The 17946-nt window shown below is 51.7% G+C and overlaps 1 long non-coding RNA gene and 37 other non-coding genes across 38 annotated transcripts in view; 1 reads left to right on the top strand and 37 right to left on the bottom strand.

Annotated features, from left to right (window-relative positions):
* The window catches only part of LOC148966930 (uncharacterized), a 461761-nt gene that overhangs the window by 167463 nt on the left and 276352 nt on the right, over positions 1 to 17946 (top strand). The window lies entirely within an intron of this gene.
* Positions 8 to 81, bottom strand: trnai-aau (transfer RNA isoleucine (anticodon AAU)). The gene has a single exon. It is a non-coding gene; the product is annotated as a tRNA-Ile (tRNA).
* Positions 932 to 1003, bottom strand: trnaq-uug (transfer RNA glutamine (anticodon UUG)). Its single transcript has one exon. It is a non-coding gene; the product is annotated as a tRNA-Gln (tRNA).
* trnaf-gaa (transfer RNA phenylalanine (anticodon GAA)) lies at positions 1129 to 1201 on the bottom strand. The gene has a single exon. It is a non-coding gene; the product is annotated as a tRNA-Phe (tRNA).
* trnai-aau (transfer RNA isoleucine (anticodon AAU)) lies at positions 1285 to 1358 on the bottom strand. The gene has a single exon. It is a non-coding gene; the product is annotated as a tRNA-Ile (tRNA).
* trnaf-gaa (transfer RNA phenylalanine (anticodon GAA)) lies at positions 2406 to 2478 on the bottom strand. The gene has a single exon. It is a non-coding gene; the product is annotated as a tRNA-Phe (tRNA).
* On the bottom strand, positions 2562 to 2635 carry trnai-aau (transfer RNA isoleucine (anticodon AAU)). The gene has a single exon. It is a non-coding gene; the product is annotated as a tRNA-Ile (tRNA).
* On the bottom strand, positions 3486 to 3557 carry trnaq-uug (transfer RNA glutamine (anticodon UUG)). The gene has a single exon. It is a non-coding gene; the product is annotated as a tRNA-Gln (tRNA).
* trnaf-gaa (transfer RNA phenylalanine (anticodon GAA)) lies at positions 3683 to 3755 on the bottom strand. Its single transcript has one exon. It is a non-coding gene; the product is annotated as a tRNA-Phe (tRNA).
* On the bottom strand, positions 3839 to 3912 carry trnai-aau (transfer RNA isoleucine (anticodon AAU)). Its single transcript has one exon. It is a non-coding gene; the product is annotated as a tRNA-Ile (tRNA).
* Positions 4763 to 4834, bottom strand: trnaq-uug (transfer RNA glutamine (anticodon UUG)). The gene has a single exon. It is a non-coding gene; the product is annotated as a tRNA-Gln (tRNA).
* trnaf-gaa (transfer RNA phenylalanine (anticodon GAA)) lies at positions 4960 to 5032 on the bottom strand. The gene has a single exon. It is a non-coding gene; the product is annotated as a tRNA-Phe (tRNA).
* Positions 5116 to 5189, bottom strand: trnai-aau (transfer RNA isoleucine (anticodon AAU)). The gene has a single exon. It is a non-coding gene; the product is annotated as a tRNA-Ile (tRNA).
* On the bottom strand, positions 6393 to 6466 carry trnai-aau (transfer RNA isoleucine (anticodon AAU)). The gene has a single exon. It is a non-coding gene; the product is annotated as a tRNA-Ile (tRNA).
* On the bottom strand, positions 7037 to 7108 carry trnaq-uug (transfer RNA glutamine (anticodon UUG)). The gene has a single exon. It is a non-coding gene; the product is annotated as a tRNA-Gln (tRNA).
* On the bottom strand, positions 7234 to 7306 carry trnaf-gaa (transfer RNA phenylalanine (anticodon GAA)). Its single transcript has one exon. It is a non-coding gene; the product is annotated as a tRNA-Phe (tRNA).
* On the bottom strand, positions 7390 to 7463 carry trnai-aau (transfer RNA isoleucine (anticodon AAU)). Its single transcript has one exon. It is a non-coding gene; the product is annotated as a tRNA-Ile (tRNA).
* trnaq-uug (transfer RNA glutamine (anticodon UUG)) lies at positions 8314 to 8385 on the bottom strand. The gene has a single exon. It is a non-coding gene; the product is annotated as a tRNA-Gln (tRNA).
* trnaf-gaa (transfer RNA phenylalanine (anticodon GAA)) lies at positions 8511 to 8583 on the bottom strand. Its single transcript has one exon. It is a non-coding gene; the product is annotated as a tRNA-Phe (tRNA).
* On the bottom strand, positions 8667 to 8740 carry trnai-aau (transfer RNA isoleucine (anticodon AAU)). Its single transcript has one exon. It is a non-coding gene; the product is annotated as a tRNA-Ile (tRNA).
* Positions 9591 to 9662, bottom strand: trnaq-uug (transfer RNA glutamine (anticodon UUG)). Its single transcript has one exon. It is a non-coding gene; the product is annotated as a tRNA-Gln (tRNA).
* Positions 9788 to 9860, bottom strand: trnaf-gaa (transfer RNA phenylalanine (anticodon GAA)). Its single transcript has one exon. It is a non-coding gene; the product is annotated as a tRNA-Phe (tRNA).
* On the bottom strand, positions 9944 to 10017 carry trnai-aau (transfer RNA isoleucine (anticodon AAU)). Its single transcript has one exon. It is a non-coding gene; the product is annotated as a tRNA-Ile (tRNA).
* Positions 11065 to 11137, bottom strand: trnaf-gaa (transfer RNA phenylalanine (anticodon GAA)). The gene has a single exon. It is a non-coding gene; the product is annotated as a tRNA-Phe (tRNA).
* Positions 11221 to 11294, bottom strand: trnai-aau (transfer RNA isoleucine (anticodon AAU)). The gene has a single exon. It is a non-coding gene; the product is annotated as a tRNA-Ile (tRNA).
* trnaq-uug (transfer RNA glutamine (anticodon UUG)) lies at positions 12145 to 12216 on the bottom strand. The gene has a single exon. It is a non-coding gene; the product is annotated as a tRNA-Gln (tRNA).
* Positions 12342 to 12414, bottom strand: trnaf-gaa (transfer RNA phenylalanine (anticodon GAA)). Its single transcript has one exon. It is a non-coding gene; the product is annotated as a tRNA-Phe (tRNA).
* Positions 12498 to 12571, bottom strand: trnai-aau (transfer RNA isoleucine (anticodon AAU)). Its single transcript has one exon. It is a non-coding gene; the product is annotated as a tRNA-Ile (tRNA).
* trnaq-uug (transfer RNA glutamine (anticodon UUG)) lies at positions 13422 to 13493 on the bottom strand. Its single transcript has one exon. It is a non-coding gene; the product is annotated as a tRNA-Gln (tRNA).
* Positions 13619 to 13691, bottom strand: trnaf-gaa (transfer RNA phenylalanine (anticodon GAA)). The gene has a single exon. It is a non-coding gene; the product is annotated as a tRNA-Phe (tRNA).
* On the bottom strand, positions 13775 to 13848 carry trnai-aau (transfer RNA isoleucine (anticodon AAU)). Its single transcript has one exon. It is a non-coding gene; the product is annotated as a tRNA-Ile (tRNA).
* trnaq-uug (transfer RNA glutamine (anticodon UUG)) lies at positions 14699 to 14770 on the bottom strand. Its single transcript has one exon. It is a non-coding gene; the product is annotated as a tRNA-Gln (tRNA).
* On the bottom strand, positions 14896 to 14968 carry trnaf-gaa (transfer RNA phenylalanine (anticodon GAA)). Its single transcript has one exon. It is a non-coding gene; the product is annotated as a tRNA-Phe (tRNA).
* trnai-aau (transfer RNA isoleucine (anticodon AAU)) lies at positions 15052 to 15125 on the bottom strand. Its single transcript has one exon. It is a non-coding gene; the product is annotated as a tRNA-Ile (tRNA).
* Positions 15858 to 15929, bottom strand: trnaq-uug (transfer RNA glutamine (anticodon UUG)). The gene has a single exon. It is a non-coding gene; the product is annotated as a tRNA-Gln (tRNA).
* trnaf-gaa (transfer RNA phenylalanine (anticodon GAA)) lies at positions 16055 to 16127 on the bottom strand. The gene has a single exon. It is a non-coding gene; the product is annotated as a tRNA-Phe (tRNA).
* trnai-aau (transfer RNA isoleucine (anticodon AAU)) lies at positions 16211 to 16284 on the bottom strand. Its single transcript has one exon. It is a non-coding gene; the product is annotated as a tRNA-Ile (tRNA).
* On the bottom strand, positions 17488 to 17561 carry trnai-aau (transfer RNA isoleucine (anticodon AAU)). Its single transcript has one exon. It is a non-coding gene; the product is annotated as a tRNA-Ile (tRNA).

Below are 17946 nucleotides of genomic sequence, written 5' to 3'. Positions count from 1 at the left end.
AAAAGCTTGGCCCGTACGGGGATCGAACCCGCGACCTTGGCGTTATTAGCACCACGCTCTAACCAACTGAGCTAACCGACCCGACTCTGACTGCTTTTGTCCCCAATTTCCAAGAAATATCCTGGTTGCCCTGGTCAGGCTGAAGTGATTAAAAGCAAAGCCTGAGAACGGGCTCGTCCGTGATTTGAACCCGGGACCACTCGCACCCTGAGCGAGAATCATACCCCTAGACCAACGAGCCAACACACACGCCCTTCTTGCTGCTGCCTGGCTGCAATCAGTTCCGTTTGCAAGGCTTAAAGCACAAAAGTTTCATTAAATGTGCAACTAAACGGTAGCCAGTGCAAAGTTGCCGGCACAGAAAAAATACGGTCTCTTTGCTTTGTGGCCACGCTACAGCACTTGCAGAGATGAAAGGGATCGTCCAGGCCGTTGTCTTTGAGAGCGAAGGACACCGTCTCTCCACATCGTGGAGGGGAATTAGTTTAAATGGTAGAGCGTTCGCTTAGCATGCGAGAGATAGCAGGATCGATGCCCGCATTCTCCACTTTGTGTAACGCCTTTTACGCTCACTTCAAAGGGGCACTCCCTGGATGAGCGCTGTGGAAAAGTTTTTTCGGACGCGGTACTGCACACATTCCTATCAAAAGCAGGTCCCACCGAAATTTGAACTCGGATCGCTGTATTCAGAGTCCAGAGTGCTAACCATTGCACCATGGAACCTTGGCGTGGGTGGATTTTTACCACCGAGCAGCAGAGGTGTTTAGTCATTCAGCCTAGTAGGTGGACAGCAAAGAGCAAGTGAAGCTTTTTCTTATTAAGCCCACGTTTCCCCGATACCGCCTGGGTTTTAGAGTGCCAGTTTCACCACCACATCAGCGGTTGCGCATCAGCTCAGTTTTTTCCCGCCCTTCCGCAAAACAAGCTGAAAAGGTTCCACCGAGATTTGAACTCGGATCGCTGGATTCAAAGCCCAGAGTGCTAACCATTACACCATGGAACCAACACGCCCTTTTCCATGGCCGTCTGAAAGGCAGATAGCGATGAGAATAGGCAGAATCAGGTTGACAGGAGCTGGCATTTGGTCAGTGGAGTCCGTCGACCAAAAACACGGTGACCAGGCTGCTCTGCCGAAACCCGGGATCGAACCAGGGACCTTTAGATCTTCAGTCTAACGCTCTCCCAACTGAGCTATTTCGGCCAGGTCTGTTATCAAGCGGTTTGTCCAGCAGGGATTTCTGGGAGACCGCCCGTCATTTTCGAGATGAGCAGAGACCAAAAGCTTGGCCCGTACGGGGATCGAACCCGCGACCTTGGCGTTATTAGCACCACGCTCTAACCAACTGAGCTAACCGGCCCGACTCTGACTGCTTTTGTCCCCAATTTCCAAGAAATATCCTGGTTGCCCTGGTCAGGCTGAAGTGATTAAAAGCAAAGCCTGAGAACGGGCTCGTCCGTGATTTGAACCCGGGACCACTCGCACCCTGAGCGAGAATCATACCCCTAGACCAACGAGCCAACACACACGCCCTTCCTGCTGCTGCCTGGCTGCAATCATTTCCGTTTGCAAGGCTTAAAGCACAAAAGTTTCATTAAATGTGCAACTAAACGGTAGCCAGTGCAAAGTTGCCGGCACAGAAAAAATACGGTCTCTTTGCTTTGTGGCCACGCTACAGCACTTGCAGAGATGAAAGGGATCGTCCAGGCCGTTGTCTTTGAGAGCGAAGGACACCGTCTCTCCACATCGTGGAGGGGAATTAGTTTAAATGGTAGAGCGCTCGCTTAGCATGCGAGAGATAGCGGGATCGATGCCCGCATTCTCCACTTTGTGTAACGCCTTTTACGCTCACTTCAAAGGGGCACTCCCTGGATGAGCGCTGTGGAAAAGTTTTTTCGGACACGGTACTGCACACATTCCTGTCAAAAGCAGGTCCCACCGAAATTTGAACTCGGATCGCTGTATTCAGAGTCCAGAGTGCTAACCATTGCACCATGGAACCTTGGCGTGGGTGGATTTTTACCACCGAGCAGCAGAGGTGTTTAGTCATTCAGCCTAGTAGGTGGACAGCAAAGAGCAAGTGAAGCTTTTTCTTATTAAGCCCACGTTTCCCCGATACCGCCTGGGTTTTAGAGTGCCAGTTTCACCACCACATCAGCGGTTGCGCATCAGCTCTGTTTTTTCCCGTCCTTCCGCTAAACAAGCTGAAAAGGTTCCACCGAGATTTGAACTCAGATCGCTGGATTCAAAGCCCAGAGTGCTAACCATTACACCATGGAACCAACACGCCCTGGTCCCTGGCCGTCTGAAAGGCAGATAGCGATGAGAATAGGTGGAATCAGGTTGACAGGAGCTGGCATTTGGTCAGTGGAATCCGTCGACCAAAAACACGGTGACCAGGCTGCTCTGCCGAAACCCGGGATCGAACCAGGGACCTTTAGATCTTCAGTCTAACGCTCTCCCAACTGAGCTATTTCGGCCAGGTCTGTTATCAAGCGGTTTGTCCAGCAGGGATTTCTGGGAGACCGCCCATCATTTTCGAGATGAGCAGAGACCAAAAGCTTGGCCCGTACGGGGATCGAACCCGCGACCTTGGCGTTATTAGCACCACGCTCTAACCAACTGAGCTAACCGTCCCAACTCTGAATGCTTTTGTCCCCAATTTCCAAGAAATATCCTGGTTGCCCTGGTCAGGCTGAAGTGATTAAAAGCAAAGCCTAAGAACGGGCTCGTCCATGATTTGAACCCGGGACCACTCACACCCTAAGCGAGAATCATACCCCTAGACCAACGAGCCAACACACACGCCCTTCCTGCTGCTGCCTGGCTGCAATCATTTCCGTTTGCAAGGCTTAAAGCACAAAAGTTTCATTAAATGTGCAACTAAACGGTAGCCAGTGCAAAGTTGCCGGCACAGAAAAAATACGGTCTCTTTGCTTTGTGGCCACGCTACAGCACTTGCAGAGATGAAAGGGATCGTCCAGGCCGTTGTCTTTGAGAGCGAAGGACACCGTCTCTCCACATCGTGGAGGGGAATTAGTTCAAATGGTAGAGCGCTCGCTTAGCATGCGAGAGATAGCGGGATCGATGCCCGCATTCTCCACTTTGTGTAACGCCTTTTACGCTCACTTCAAAGGGGCACTCCCTGGATGAGCGCTGTGGAAAAGTTTTTTCGGACGCGGTACTGCACACATTCCTGTCAAAAGCAGGTCCCACCGAAATTTGAACTCGGATCGCTGTATTCAGAGTCCAGAGTGCTAACCATTGCACCATGGAACCTTGGCGTGGGTGGATTTTTACCACCGAGCAGCAGAGGTGTTTAGTCATTCAGCCTAGTAGGTGGACAGCAAAGAGCAAGTGAAGCTTTTTCTTATTAAGCCCACGTTTCCCCGATACCGCCTGGGTTTTAGAGTGCCAGTTTCACCACCACATCAGCGGTTGCGCATCAGCTCAGTTTTTTCCCGCCCTTCCGCAAAACAAGCTGAAAAGGTTCCACCGAGATTTGAACTCGGATCGCTGGATTCAAAGCCCAGAGTGCTAACCATTACACCATGGAACCAACACGCCCTGGTCCATGGCCGTCTGAAAGGCAGATAGCGATGAGAATAGGCGGAATCAGGTTGACAGGAGCTGGCATTTGGTCAGTGGAGTCAGTCGACCAAAAACACGGTGACCAGGCTGCTCTGCCGAAACCCGGGATCGAACCAGGGACCTTTAGATCTTCAGTCTAACGCTCTCCCAACTGAGCTATTTCGGCCAGGTCTGTTATCAAGCGGTTTGTCCAGCAGGGATTTCTGGGAGACCGCCCGTCATTTTCGAGATGAGCAGAGACCAAAAGCTTGGCCCGTACGGGGATCGAACCCGCGACCTTGGCGTTATTAGCACCACGCTCTAACCAACTGAGCTAACCGGCCCGACTCTGACTGCTTTTGTCCCCAATTTCCAAGAAATATCCTGGTTGCCCTGGTCAGGCTGAAGTGATTAAAAGCAAAGCCTGAGAACGGGCTCGTCCGTGATTTGAACCCGGGAACACTCGCACCCTGAGCGAGAATCATACCCCTAGACCAACGAGCCAACACACACGCCCTTCTTGCTGCTGCCTGGCTGCAATCAGTTCCGTTTGCAAGGCTTAAAGCACAAAAGTTTCATTAAATGTGCAACTAAACGGTAGCCAGTGCAATGTTGCCGGCACAGAAAAAATACGGTCTCTTTGCTTTGTGGCCACGCTACAGCACTTGCAGAGATGAAAGGGATCGTCCAGGCCGTTGTCTTTGAGAGCGAAGGACACCGTCTCTCCACATCGTGGAGGGGAATTAGTTCAAATGGTAGAGCGCTCGCTTAGCATGCGAGAGATAGCGGGATCGATGCCCGCATTCTCCACTTTGTGTAACGCCTTTTACGCTCACTTCAAAGGGGCACTCCCTGGATGAGCGCTGTGGAAAAGTTTTTTCGGACGCGGTACTGCACACATTCCTGTCAAAAGCAGGTCCCACCGAAATTTGAACTCGGATCGCTGTATTCAGAGTCCAGAGTGCTAACCGTTGCACCATGGAACCTTGGCGTGGGTGGATTTTTACCACCGAGCAGCAGAGGTGTTTAGTCATTCAGCCTAGTAGGTGGACAGCAAAGAGCAAGTGAAGCTTTTTCTTATTAAGCCCACGTTTCCCCGATACCGCCTGGGTTTTAGAGTGCCAGTTTCACCACCACATCAGCGGTTGCGCATCAGCTCTGTTTTTTCCCGTCCTTCCGCTAAACAAGCTGAAAAGGTTCCACCGAGATTTGAACTCGGATCGCTGGATTCAAAGCCCAGAGTGCTAACCATTACACCATGGAACCAACACGCCCTGGTCCCTGGCCGTCTGAAAGGCAGATAGCGATGAGAATAGGCGGAATCAGGTTGACAGGAGCTGGCATTTGGTCAGTGGAATCCGTCGACCAAAAACACGGTGACCAGGCTGCTCTGCCGAAACCCGGGATCGAACCAGGGACCTTTAGATCTTCAGTCTAACGCTCTCCCAACTGAGCTATTTCGGCCAGGTCTGTTATCAAGCGGTTTGTCCAGCAGGGATTTCTGGGAGACCGCCCATCATTTTCGAGATGAGCAGAGACCAAAAGCTTGGCCCGTACGGGGATCGAACCCGCGACCTTGGCGTTATTAGCACCACGCTCTAACCAACTGAGCTAACCGTCCCAACTCTGAATGCTTTTGTCCCCAATTTCCAAGAAATATCCTGGTTGCCCTGGTCAGGCTGAAGTGATTAAAAGCAAAGCCTAAGAACGGGCTCGTCCATGATTTGAACCCGGGACCACTCGCACCCTAAGCGAGAATCATACCCCTAGACCAACGAGCCAACACACACGCCCTTCCTGCTGCTGCCTGGCTGCAATCATTTCCGTTTGCAAGGCTTAAAGCACAAAAGTTTCATTAAATGTGCAACTAAACGGTAGCCAGTGCAAAGTTGCCGGCACAGAAAAAATACGGTCTCTTTGCTTTGTGGCCACGCTACAGCACTTGCAGAGATGAAAGGGATCGTCCAGGCCGTTGTCTTTGAGAGCGAAGGACACCGTCTCTCCACATCGTCGAGGGGAATTAGTTCAAATGGTAGGGCGCTCGCTTAGCATGCGAGAGATAGCGGGATCGATGCCCGCATTCTCCACTTTGTGTAACGCCTTTTACGCTCACTTCAAAGGGGCACTCCCTGGATGAGCGCTGTGGAAAAGTTTTTTCGGACGCGGTACTGCACACATTCCTGTCAAAAGCAGGTCCCACCGAAATTTGAACTCGGATCGCTGTATTCAGAGTCCAGAGTGCTAACCATTGCACCATGGAACCTTGGCGTGGGTGGATTTTTACCACCGAGCAGCAGAGGTGTTTAGTCATTCAGCCTAGTAGGTGGACAGCAAAGAGCAAGTGAAGCTTTTTCTTATTAAGCCCACGTTTCCCCGATACCGCCTGGGTTTTAGAGTGCCAGTTTCACCACCACATCAGCGGTTGCGCATCAGCTCAGTTTTTTCCCGCCCTTCCGCAAAACAAGCTGAAAAGGTTCCACCGAGATTTGAACTCAGATCGCTGGATTCAAAGCCCAGAGTGCTAACCATTACACCATGGAACCAACACGCCCTGGTCCATGGACGTCTGAAAGGCAGATAGCGATGAGAATAGGCGGAATCAGGTTGACAGGAGCTGGCATTTGGTCAGTGGAGTCCGTCGACCAAAAACGCGGTGACCAGGCTGCTCTGCCGAAACCCGGGATCGAACCAGGGACCTTTAGCTCTTCAGTCTAACGCTCTCCCAACTGAGCTAATTCGGCCAGGTCTGTTATCAAGCGGTTTGTCCAGCAGAGATTTCTGGGAGACCGCCCGTCATTTTCGAGATGAGCAGAGACCAAAAGCTTGGCCCGTACGGGGATCGAACCCGCGACCTTGGCGTTATTAGCACCACGCTCTAACCAACTGAGCTAACCGGCCCGATTCTGACTGCTTTTGTCCCCAATTTCCAAGAAATATCCTGGTTGCCCTGGTCAGGCTGAAGTGATTAAAAGCAAAGCCTGAGAACGGGCTCGTCCATGATTTGAACCCGGGACCACTCGCACCCTGAGCGAGAATCATACCCCTAGACCAACGAGCCAACACACACGCCCTTCCTGCTGCTGCCTGGCTGCAATAATTTCCGTTTGCAAGGCTTAAAGCACAAAAGTTTCATTAAATGTGCAACTAAACGGTAGCCAGTGCAAAGTTGCCGGCACAGAAAAAATACGGTCTCTTTGCTTTGTGGCCACGCTACAGCACTTGCAGAGATAAAAGGGATCGTCCAGGCCGTTGTCTTTGAGAGCGAAGGACACCGTCTCTCCACATCGTGGAGGGGAATTAGTTCAAATGGTAGAGCGCTCGCTTAGCATGCGAGAGATAGCGGGATCGATGCCCGCATTCTCCACTTTGTGTAACGCCTTTTACGCTCACTTCAAAGGGGCACTCCCTGGATGAGCGCTGTGGAAAAGTTTTTTCGGACGCGGTACTGCACACATTCCTGTCAAAAGCAGGTTCCACCGAGATTTGAACTCGGATCGCTGGATTCAAAGCCCAGAGTGCTAACCATTACACCATGGAACCAACACGCCCTGGTCCATGGCCGTCTGAAAGGCAGATAGCGATGAGAATAGGCGGAATCAGGTTGACAGGAGCTGGCATTTGGTCAGTGGAGTCAGTCGACCAAAAACACGGTGACCAGGCTGCTCTGCCGAAACCCGGGATCGAGCCAGGGACCTTTAGATCTTCAGTCTAACGCTCTCCCAACTGAGCTATTTCGGCCAGGTCTGTTATCAAGCGGTTTGTCCAGCAGGGATTTCTGGGAGACCGCCCGTCATTTTCGAGATGAGCAGAGACCAAAAGCTTGGCCCGTACGGGGATCGAACCCGCGACCTTGGCGTTATTAGCACCACGCTCTAACCAACTGAGCTAACCGGCCCGACTCTGACTGCTTTTGTCCCCAATTTCCAAGAAATATCCTGGTTGCCCTGGTCAGGCTGAAGTGATTAAAAGCAAAGCCTGAGAACGGGCTCGTCCGTGATTTGAACCCGGGACCACTCGCACCCTGAGCGAGAATCATACCCCTAGACCAACGTGCCAACACACACGCCCTTCTTGCTGCTGCCTGGCTGCAATCAGTTCCGTTTGCAAGGCTTAAAGCACAAAAGTTTCATTAAATGTGCAACTAAACGGTAGCCAGTGCAAAGTTGCCGGCACAGAAAAAATACGGTCTCTTTGCTTTGTGGCCACGCTACAGCACTTGCAGAGATGAAAGGGATCGTCCAGGCCGTTGTCTTTGAGAGCGAAGGACACCGTCTCTCCACATCGTCGAGGGGAATTAGTTTAAATGGTAGAGCGCTCGCTTAGCATGCGAGAGATAGCAGGATCGATGCCCGCATTCTCCACTTTGTGTAACGCCTTTTACGCTCACTTCAAAGGGGCACTCCCTGGATGAGCGCTGTGGAAAAGTTTTTTCGGACGCGGTACTGCACACATTCCTATCAAAAGCAGGTCCCACCGAAATTTGAACTCGGATCGCTGTATTCAGAGTCCAGAGTGCTAACCATTGCACCATGGAACCTTGGCGTGGGTGGATTTTTACCACCGAGCAGCAGAGGTGTTTAGTCATTCAGCCTAGTAGGTGGACAGCAAAGAGCAAGTGAAGCTTTTTCTTATTAAGCCCACGTTTCCCCGATACCGCCTGGGTTTTAGAGTGCCAGTTTCACCACCACATCAGCGGTTGCGCATCAGCTCAGTTTTTTCCCGCCCTTCCGCAAAACAAGCTGAAAAGGTTCCACCGAGATTTGAACTCGGATCGCTGGATTCAAAGCCCAGAGTGCTAACCATTACACCATGGAACCAACACGCCCTTTTCCATGGCCGTCTGAAAGGCAGATAGCGATGAGAATAGGCGGAATCAGGTTGACAGGAGCTGGCATTTGGTCAGTGGAGTCCGTCGACCAAAAACACGGTGACCAGGCTGCTCTGCCGAAACCCGGGATCGAACCAGGGACCTTTAGATCTTCAGTCTAACGCTCTCCCAACTGAGCTATTTCGGCCAGGTCTGTTATCAAGCGGTTTGTCCAGCAGGGATTTCTGGGAGACCGCCCGTCATTTTCAAGATGAGCAAAGACCAAAAGCTTGGCCCGTACGGGGATCGAACCCGCGACCTTGGCGTTATTAGCACCACGCTCTAACCAACTGAGCTAACCGGCCCGACTCTGACTGCTTTTGTCCCCAATTTCCAAGAAATATCCTGGTTGCCCTGGTCAGGCTGAAGTGATTAAAAGCAAAGCCTGAGAACGGGCTCGTCCATGATTTGAACCCGGGACCACTCGCACCCTGAGCGAGAATCATACCCCTAGACCAACGAGCCAACACACACGCCCTTCCTGCTGCTGCCTGGCTGCAATAATTTCCGTTTGCAAGGCTTAAAGCACAAAAGTTTCATTAAATGTGCAACTAAACGGTAGCCAGTGCAAAGTTGCCGGCACAGAAAAAATACGGTCTCTTTGCTTTGTGGCCACGCTACAGCACTTGCAGAGATGAAAGGGATCGTCCAGGCCGTTGTCTTTGAGAGCGAAGGACACCGTCTCTCCACATCGTGGAGGGGAATTAGTTTAAATGGTAGAGCGCTCGCTTAGCATGCGAGAGATAGCGGGATCGATGCCCGCATTCTCCACTTTGTGTAACGCCTTTTACGCTCACTTCAAAGGGGCACTCCCTGGATGAGCGCTGTGGAAAAGTTTTTTCGGACGCGGTACTGCACACATTCCTGTCAAAAGCAGGTCCCACCGAAATTTGAACTCGGATCGCTGTATTCAGAGTCCAGAGTGCTAACCATTGCACCATGGAACCTTGGCGTGGGTGGATTTTTACCACCGAGCAGCAGAGGTGTTTAGTCATTCAGCCTAGTAGGTGGACAGCAAAGAGCAAGTGAAGCTTTTTCTTATTAAGCCCACGTTTCCCCGATACCGCCTGGGTTTTAGAGTGCCAGTTTCACCACCACATCAGCGGTTGCGCATCAGCTCAGTTTTTTCCCGCCCTTCCGCAAAACAGGCTGAAAAGGTTCCACCGAGATTTGAACTCGGATCGCTGGATTCAAAGCCCAGAGTGCTAACCATTACACCATGGAACCAACACGCCCTGGTCCATGGACGTCTGAAAGGCAGATAGCGATGAGAATAGGCGGAATCAGGTTGACAGGAGCTGGCATTTGGTCAGTGGAGTCCGTCGACCAAAAACACGGTGACCAGGCTGCTCTGCCGAAACCCGGGATCGAACCAGGGACCTTTAGATCTTCAGTCTAACGCTCTCCCAACTGAGCTATTTCGGCCAGGTCTGCTATCAAGCGGTTTGTCCAGCAGAGATTTCTGGGAGACCGCCCGTCATTTTCGAGATGAGCAGAGACCAAAAGCTTGGCCCGTACGGGGATCGAACCCGCGACCTTGGCGTTATTAGCACCACGCTCTAACCAACTGAGCTAACCGGCCCGACTCTGACTGCTTTTGTCCCCAATTTCCAAGAAATATCCTGGTTGCCCTGGTCAGGCTGAAGTGATTAAAAGCAAAGCCTAAGAACGGGCTCGTCCATGATTTGAACCAGGGACCACTCGCACCCTAAGCGAGAATCATACCCCTAGACCAACGAGCCAACACACACGCCCTTCCTGCTGCTGCCTGGCTGCAATCATTTCCGTTTGCAAGACTTAAAGAACACAAGTTTCATTAAATGTGCAACTAAACGGTAGCCAGTGCAAAGTTGCCGGCACAGAAAAAATACGGTCTCTTTGCTTTGTGGCCACGCTACAGCACTTGCAGAGATGAAAGGGATCGTCCAGGCCGTTGTCTTTGAGAGCGAAGGACACCGTCTCTCCACATCGTCGAGGGGAATTAGTTCAAATGGTAGGGCGCTCGCTTAGCATGCGAGAGATAGCGGGATCGATGCCCGCATTCTCCACTTTGTGTAACGCCTTTTACGCTCACTTCAAAGGGGCACTCCCTGGATGAGCGCTGTGGAAAAGTTTTTTCGGACGCGGTACTGCACACATTCCTGTCAAAAGCAGGTCCCACCGAAATTTGAACTCGGATCGTTGTATTCAGAGTCCAAAGTGCTAACCTTTGCACCATGGAACCTTGGCGTGGGTGGATTTTTACTACCGAGCAGCAGAGGTGTTTAGTCATTCAGCCTAGTAGGTGGACAGCAAAGAGCAAGTGAAGCTTTTTCTTATTAAGCCCACGTTTCCCCGATACCGCCTTGGTTTTAGAGTGCCAGTTTCACCACCACATCAGCGGTTGCGCATCAGCTCAGTTTTTTCCCGCCCTTCCGGAAAACAAGCTGAAAAGGTTCCACAGAGATTTGAACTCGGATCGCTGGATTCAAAGCCCAGAGTGCTAACCATTACACCATGGAACCAACACGCCCTGGTCCCTGGCCGTCTGAAAGGCAGATAGCGATGAGAATAGGCGGAATCAGGTTGACAGGAGCTGGCATTTGGTCAGTGGAGTCCGTCGACCAAAAACACGGTGACCAGGCTGCTCTGCCGAAACCCGGGATCGAACCAGGGACCTTTAGATCTTCAGTCTAACGCTCTCCCAACTGAGCTATTTCGGCCAGGTCTGTTATCAAGCGGTTTGTCCAGCAGAGATTTCTGGGAGACCGCCCGTCATTTTCGAGATGAGCAGAGACCAAAAGCTTGGCCCGTACGGGGATCGAACCCGCGACCTTGGCGTTATTAGCACCACGCTCTAACCAACTGAGCTAACCGGCCCGACTCTGACTGCTTTTGTCCCCAATTTCCAAGAAATATCCTGGTTGCCCTGGTCAGGCTGAAGTGATTAAAAGCAAAGCCTGAGAACGGGCTCGTCCATGATTTGAACCCGGTACCACTCGCACCCTGAGCGAGAATCATACCCCTAGACCAACGAGCCAACACACACGCCCTTCCTGCTGCTGCCTGGCTGCAATCATTTCCGTTTGCAAGGCTTAAAGCACAAAAGTTTCATTAAATGTGCAACTAAACGGTAGCCAGTGCAAAGTTGCCGGCACAGAAAAAATACGGTCTCTTTGCTTTGTGGCCACGCTACAGCACTTGCAGAGATGAAAGGGATCGTCCAGGCCGTTGTCTTTGAGAGCGAAGGACACCGTCTCTCCACATCGTGGAGGGGAATTAGTTCAAATGGTAGAGCGCTCGCTTAGCATGCGAGAGATAGCGGGATCGATGCCCGCATTCTCCACTTTGTGTAATGCCTTTTACGCTCACTTCAAAGGGGCACTCCCTGGATGAGCGCTGTGGAAAAGTTTTTTCGGACACGGTACTGCACACATTCCTGTCAAAAGCAGGTCCCACCGAAATTTGAACTCGGATCGCTGTATTCAGAGTCCAGAGTGCTAACCATTGCACCATGGAACCTTGGCGTGGGTGGATTTTTACCACCGAGCAGCAGAGGTGTTTAGTCATTCAGCCTAGTAGGTGGACAGCAAAGAGCAAGTGAAGCTTTTTCTTATTAAGCCCACGTTTCCCCGATACCGCCTGGGTTTTAGAGTGCCAGTTTCACCACCACATCAGCGGTTGCGCATCAGCTCAGTTTTTTCCCGCCCTTCCGCAAAACAAGCTGAAAAGGTTCCACCGAGATTTGAACTCGGATCGCTGGATTCAAAGCCCAGAGTGCTAACCATTACACCATGGAACCAACACGCCCTGGTCCATGGCCGTCTGAAAGGCAGATAGCGATGAGAATAGGCGGAATCAGGTTGACAGGAGCTGGCATTTGGTCACTGGAGTCAGTCGACCAAAAACACGGTGAGCAGGCTGCTCTGCCGAAACCCGGAATCGAACCAGGGACCTTTAGATCTTCAGTCTAACGCTCTCCCAACTGAGCTATTTCGGCCAGGTCTGTTATCAAGCGGTTTGTCCAGCAGGGATTTCTGGGAGACCGCCCGTCATTTTCGAGATGAGCAGAGACCAAAAGCTTGGCCCGTACGGGGATCGAACCCGCGACCTTGGCGTTATTAGCACCACGCTCTAACCAACTGAGCTAACCGACCCGACTCTGACTGCTTTTGTCCCCAATTTCCAAGAAATATCCTGGTTGCCCTGGTCAGGCTGAAGTGATTAAAAGCAAAGCCTGAGAACGGGCTCGTCCGTGATTTGAACCCGGGACCACTCGCACCCTGAGCGAGAATCATACCCCTAGACCAACGAGCCAACACACACGCCCTTCTTGCTGCTGCCTGGCTGCAATCAGTTCCGTTTGCAAGGCTTAAAGCACAAAAGTTTCATTAAATGTGCAACTAAACGGTAGCCAGTGCAAAGTTGCCGGCACAGAAAAAATACGGTCTCTTTGCTTTGTGGCCACGCTACAGCACTTGCAGAGATGAAAGGGATCGTCCAGGCCGTTGTCTTTGAGAGCGAAGGACACCGTCTCTCCACATCGTGGAGGGGAATTAGTTTAAATGGTAGAGCGTTCGCTTAGCATGCGAGAGATAGCAGGATCGATGCCCGCATTCTCCACTTTGTGTAACGCCTTTTACGCTCACTTCAAAGGGGCACTCCCTGGATGAGCGCTGTGGAAAAGTTTTTTCGGACGCGGTACTGCACACATTCCTATCAAAAGCAGGTCCCACCGAAATTTGAACTCGGATCGCTGTATTCAGAGTCCAGAGTGCTAACCATTGCACCATGGAACCTTGGCGTGGGTGGATTTTTACCACCGAGCAGCAGAGGTGTTTAGTCATTCAGCCTAGTAGGTGGACAGCAAAGAGCAAGTGAAGCTTTTTCTTATTAAGCCCACGTTTCCCCGATACCGCCTGGGTTTTAGAGTGCCAGTTTCACCACCACATCAGCGGTTGCGCATCAGCTCAGTTTTTTCCCGCCCTTCCGCAAAACAAGCTGAAAAGGTTCCACCGAGATTTGAACTCGGATCGCTGGATTCAAAGCCCAGAGTGCTAACCATTACACCATGGAACCAACACGCCCTTTTCCATGGCCGTCTGAAAGGCAGATAGCGATGAGAATAGGCAGAATCAGGTTGACAGGAGCTGGCATTTGGTCAGTGGAGTCCGTCGACCAAAAACACGGTGACCAGGCTGCTCTGCCGAAACCCGGGATCGAACCAGGGACCTTTAGATCTTCAGTCTAACGCTCTCCCAACTGAGCTATTTCGGCCAGGTCTGTTATCAAGCGGTTTGTCCAGCAGGGATTTCTGGGAGACCGCCCGTCATTTTCGAGATGAGCAGAGACCAAAAGCTTGGCCCGTACGGGGATCGAACCCGCGACCTTGGCGTTATTAGCACCACGCTCTAACCAACTGAGCTAACCGGCCCGACTCTGACTGCTTTTGTCCCCAATTTCCAAGAAATATCCTGGTTGCCCTGGTCAGGCTGAAGTGATTAAAAGCAAAGCCTGAGAACGGGCTCGTCCGTGATTTGAACCCGGGACCACTCGCACCCTGAGCGAGAATCATACCCCTAGACCAACGAGCCAACACACACGCCCTTCCTGCTGCTGCCTGGCTGCAATCATTTCCGTTTGCAAGGCTTAAAGCACAAAAGTTTCATTAAATGTGCAACTAAACGGTAGCCAGTGCAAAGTTGCCGGCACAGAAAAAATACGGTCTCTTTGCTTTGTGGCCACGCTACAGCACTTGCAGAGATGAAAGGGATCGTCCAGGCCGTTGTCTTTGAGAGCGAAGGACACCGTCTCTCCACATCGTGGAGGGGAATTAGTTTAAATGGTAGAGCGCTCGCTTAGCATGCGAGAGATAGCGGGATCGATGCCCGCATTCTCCACTTTGTGTAACGACTTTTACGCTCACTTCAAAGGGGCACTCCCTGGATGAGCGCTGTGGAAAAGTTTTTTCGGACACGGTACTGCACACATTCCTGTCAAAAGCAGGTCCCACCGAAATTTGAACTCGGATCGCTGTATTCAGAGTCCAGAGTGCTAACCATTGCACCATGGAACCTTGGCGTGGGTGGATTTTTACCACCGAGCAGCAGAGGTGTTTAGTCATTCAGCCTAGTAGGTGGACAGCAAAGAGCAAGTGAAGCTTTTTCTTATTAAGCCCACGTTTCCCCGATACCGCCTGGGTTTTAGAGTGCCAGTTTCACCACCACATCAGCGGTTGCGCATCAGCTCTGTTTTTTCCCGTCCTTCCGCTAAACAAGCTGAAAAGGTTCCACCGAGATTTGAACTCGGATCGCTGGATTCAAAGCCCAGAGTGCTAACCATTACACCATGGAACCAACACGCCCTGGTCCCTGGCCGTCTGAAAGGCAGATAGCGATGAGAATAGGCGGAATCAGGTTGACAGGAGCTGGCATTTGGTCAGTGGAGTCCGTCGACCAAAAACACGGTGACCAGGCTGCTCTGCCGAAACCCGGGATCGAACCAGGGACCTTTAGATCTTCAGTCTAACGCTCTCCCAACTGAGCTATTTCGGCCAGGTCTGTTATCAAGCGGTTTGTCCAGCAGAGATTTCTGGGAGACCGCCCGTCATTTTCGAGATGAGCAGAGACCAAAAGCTTGGCCCGTACGGGGATCGAACCCGCGACCTTGGCGTTATTAGCACCACGCTCTAACCAACTGAGCTAACCGGCCCCACTCTGACTGCTTTTGTCCCCAATTTCCAAGAAATATCCTGGTTGCCCTGGTCAGGCTGAAGTGATTAAAAGCAAAGCCTGAGAACGGGCTCGTCCATGATTTGAACCCGGGACCACTCGCACCCTGAGCGAGAATCATACCCCTACACCAACGAGCCAACACACACGCCCTTCCTGCTGCTGCCTGGCTGCAATCATTTCCGTTTGCAAGGCTTAAAGCACAAAAGTTTCATTAAATGTGCAACTAAACGGTAGCCAGTGCAAAGTTGCCGGCACAGAAAAAATACGGTCTCTTTGCTTTGTGGCCACGCTACAGCACTTGCAGAGATGAAAGGGATCGTCCAGGCCGTTGTCTTTGAGAGCGAAGGACACCGTCTCTCCACATCGTGGAGGGGAATTAGTTCAAATGGTAGAGCGCTCGCTTAGCATGCGAGAGATAGCGGGATCGATGCCCGCATTCTCCACTTTGTGTAACGCCTTTTACGCTCACTTCAAAGGGGCACTCCCTGGATGAGCGCTGTGGAAAAGTTTTTTCGGACGCGGTACTGCACACATTCCTGTCAAAAGCAGGTCCCACCGAAATTTGAACTTGGATTGCAAGTGAAGCTTTTTCTTATTAAGCCCACGTTTCCCCGATACCGCCTGGGTTTTAGAGTGCCAGTTTCACCACCACATCAGCGGTTGCGCATCAGCTCAGTTTTTTCCCGCCCTTCCGCAAAACAAGCTGAAAAGGTTCCACCGAGATTTGAACTCGGATCGCTGGATTCAAAGCCCAGAGTGCTAACCATTACACCATGGAACCAACACGCCCTGGTCCCTGGCCGTCTGAAAGGCAGATAGCGATGAGAATAGGCGGAATCAGGTTGACAGGAGCTGGCATTTGGTCAGTGGAGTCCGTCGACCAAAAACACGGTGACCAGGCTGCTCTGCCGAAACCCGGGATCGAACCAGGGACCTTTAGATCTTCAGTCTAACGCTCTCCCAACTGAGCTATTTCGGCCAGGTCTGTTATCAAGCGGTTTGTCCAGCAGAGATTTCTGGGAGACCGCCCGTCATTTTCGAGATGAGCAGAGACCAAAAGCTTGGCCCGTACGGGGATCGAACCCGCGACCTTGGCGTTATTAGCACCACGCTCTAACCAACTGAGCTAACCGTCCCAACTCTGAATGCTCTTGTCCCCAATTTCCAAGAAATATCCTGGTTGCCCTGGTCAGGCTGAAGTGATTAAAAGCAAAGCCTAAGAACGGGCTCGTCCATGATTTGAACCCGGGACCACTCGCACCCTAAGCGAGAATCATACCCCTAGACCAACGAGCCAACACACACGCCCTTCCTGCTGCTGCCTGGCTGCAATCATTTCCGTTTGCAAGGCTTAAAGCACAAAAGTTTCATTAAATGTGCAACTAAACGGTAGCCAGTGCAAAGTTGCCGGCACAGAAAAAATACGGTCTCTTTGCTTTGTGGCCACGCTACAGCACTTGCAGAGATGAAAGGGATCGTCCAGGCCGTTGTCTTTGAGAGCGAAGGACACCGTCTCTCCACATCGTCGAGGGGAATTAGTTCAAATGGTAGGGCGCTCGCTTAGCATGCGAGAGATAGCGGGATCGATGCCCGCATTCTCCACTTTGTGTAACGCCTTTTACGCTCACTTCAAAGGGGCACTCCCTGGATGAGCGCTGTGGAAAAGTTTTTTCGGACGCGGTACTGCACACATTCCTGTCAAAAGCAGGTCCCACCGAAATTTGAACTCGGATCGCTGTATTCAGAGTCCAGAGTGCTAACCATTGCACCATGGAACCTTGGCGTGGGTGGATTTTTACCACCGAGCAGCAGAGGTGTTTAGTCATTCAGCCTAGTAGGTGGACAGCAAAGAGCAAGTGAAGCTTTTTCTTATTAAGCCCACGTTTCCCCGATACCGCCTGGGTTTTAGAGTGCCAGTTTCACCACCACATCAGCGGTTGCGCATCAGCTCAGTTTTTTCCCGCCCTTCCGCAAAACAAGCTGAAAAGGTTCCACCGAGATTTGAACTCAGATCGCTGGATTCAAAGCCCAGAGTGCTAACCATTACACCATGGAACCAACACGCCCTGGTCCATGGACGTCTGAAAGGCAGATAGCGATGAGAATAGGCGGAATCAGGTTGACAGGAGCTGGCATTTGGTCAGTGGAGTCCGTCGACCAAAAACGCGGTGACCAGGCTGCTCTGCCGAAACCCGGGATCGAACCAGGGACCTTTAGATCTTCAGTCTAACGCTCTCCCAACTGAGCTAATTCGGCCAGGTCTGTTATCAAGCGGTTTGTCCAGCAGAGATTTCTGGGAGACCGCCCGTCATTTTCGAGATGAGCAGAGACCAAAAGCTTGGCCCGTACGGGGATCGAACCCGCGACCTTGGCGTTATTAGCACCACGCTCTAACCAACTGAGCTAACCGGCCCGATTCTGACTGCTTTTGTCCCCAATTTCCAAGAAATATCCTGGTTGCCCTGGTCAGGCTGAAGTGATTAAAAGCAAAGCCTGAGAACGGGCTCGTCCATGATTTGAACCCGGGACCACTCGCACCCTGAGCGAGAATCATACCCCTAGACCAACGAGCCAACACACACGCCCTTCCTGCTGCTGCCTGGCTGCAATAATTTCCGTTTGCAAGGCTTAAAGCACAAAAGTTTCATTAAATGTGCAACTAAACGGTAGCCAGTGCAAAGTTGCCGGCACAGAAAAAATACGGTCTCTTTGCTTTGTGGCCACGCTACAGCACTTGCAGAGATAAAAGGGATCGTCCAGGCCGTTGTCTTTGAGAGCGAAGGACACCGTCTCTCCAC

Source organism: Pimephales promelas, chromosome 24 (genome assembly GCF_988280905.1).
Source record: "Pimephales promelas chromosome 24, fPimPro1.hap1.1, whole genome shotgun sequence".
In the NCBI taxonomy this organism is placed as follows: domain Eukaryota; kingdom Metazoa; phylum Chordata; class Actinopteri; order Cypriniformes; family Leuciscidae; genus Pimephales; species Pimephales promelas.
This window is presented reverse-complemented; position numbering and strand designations above follow the sequence as displayed.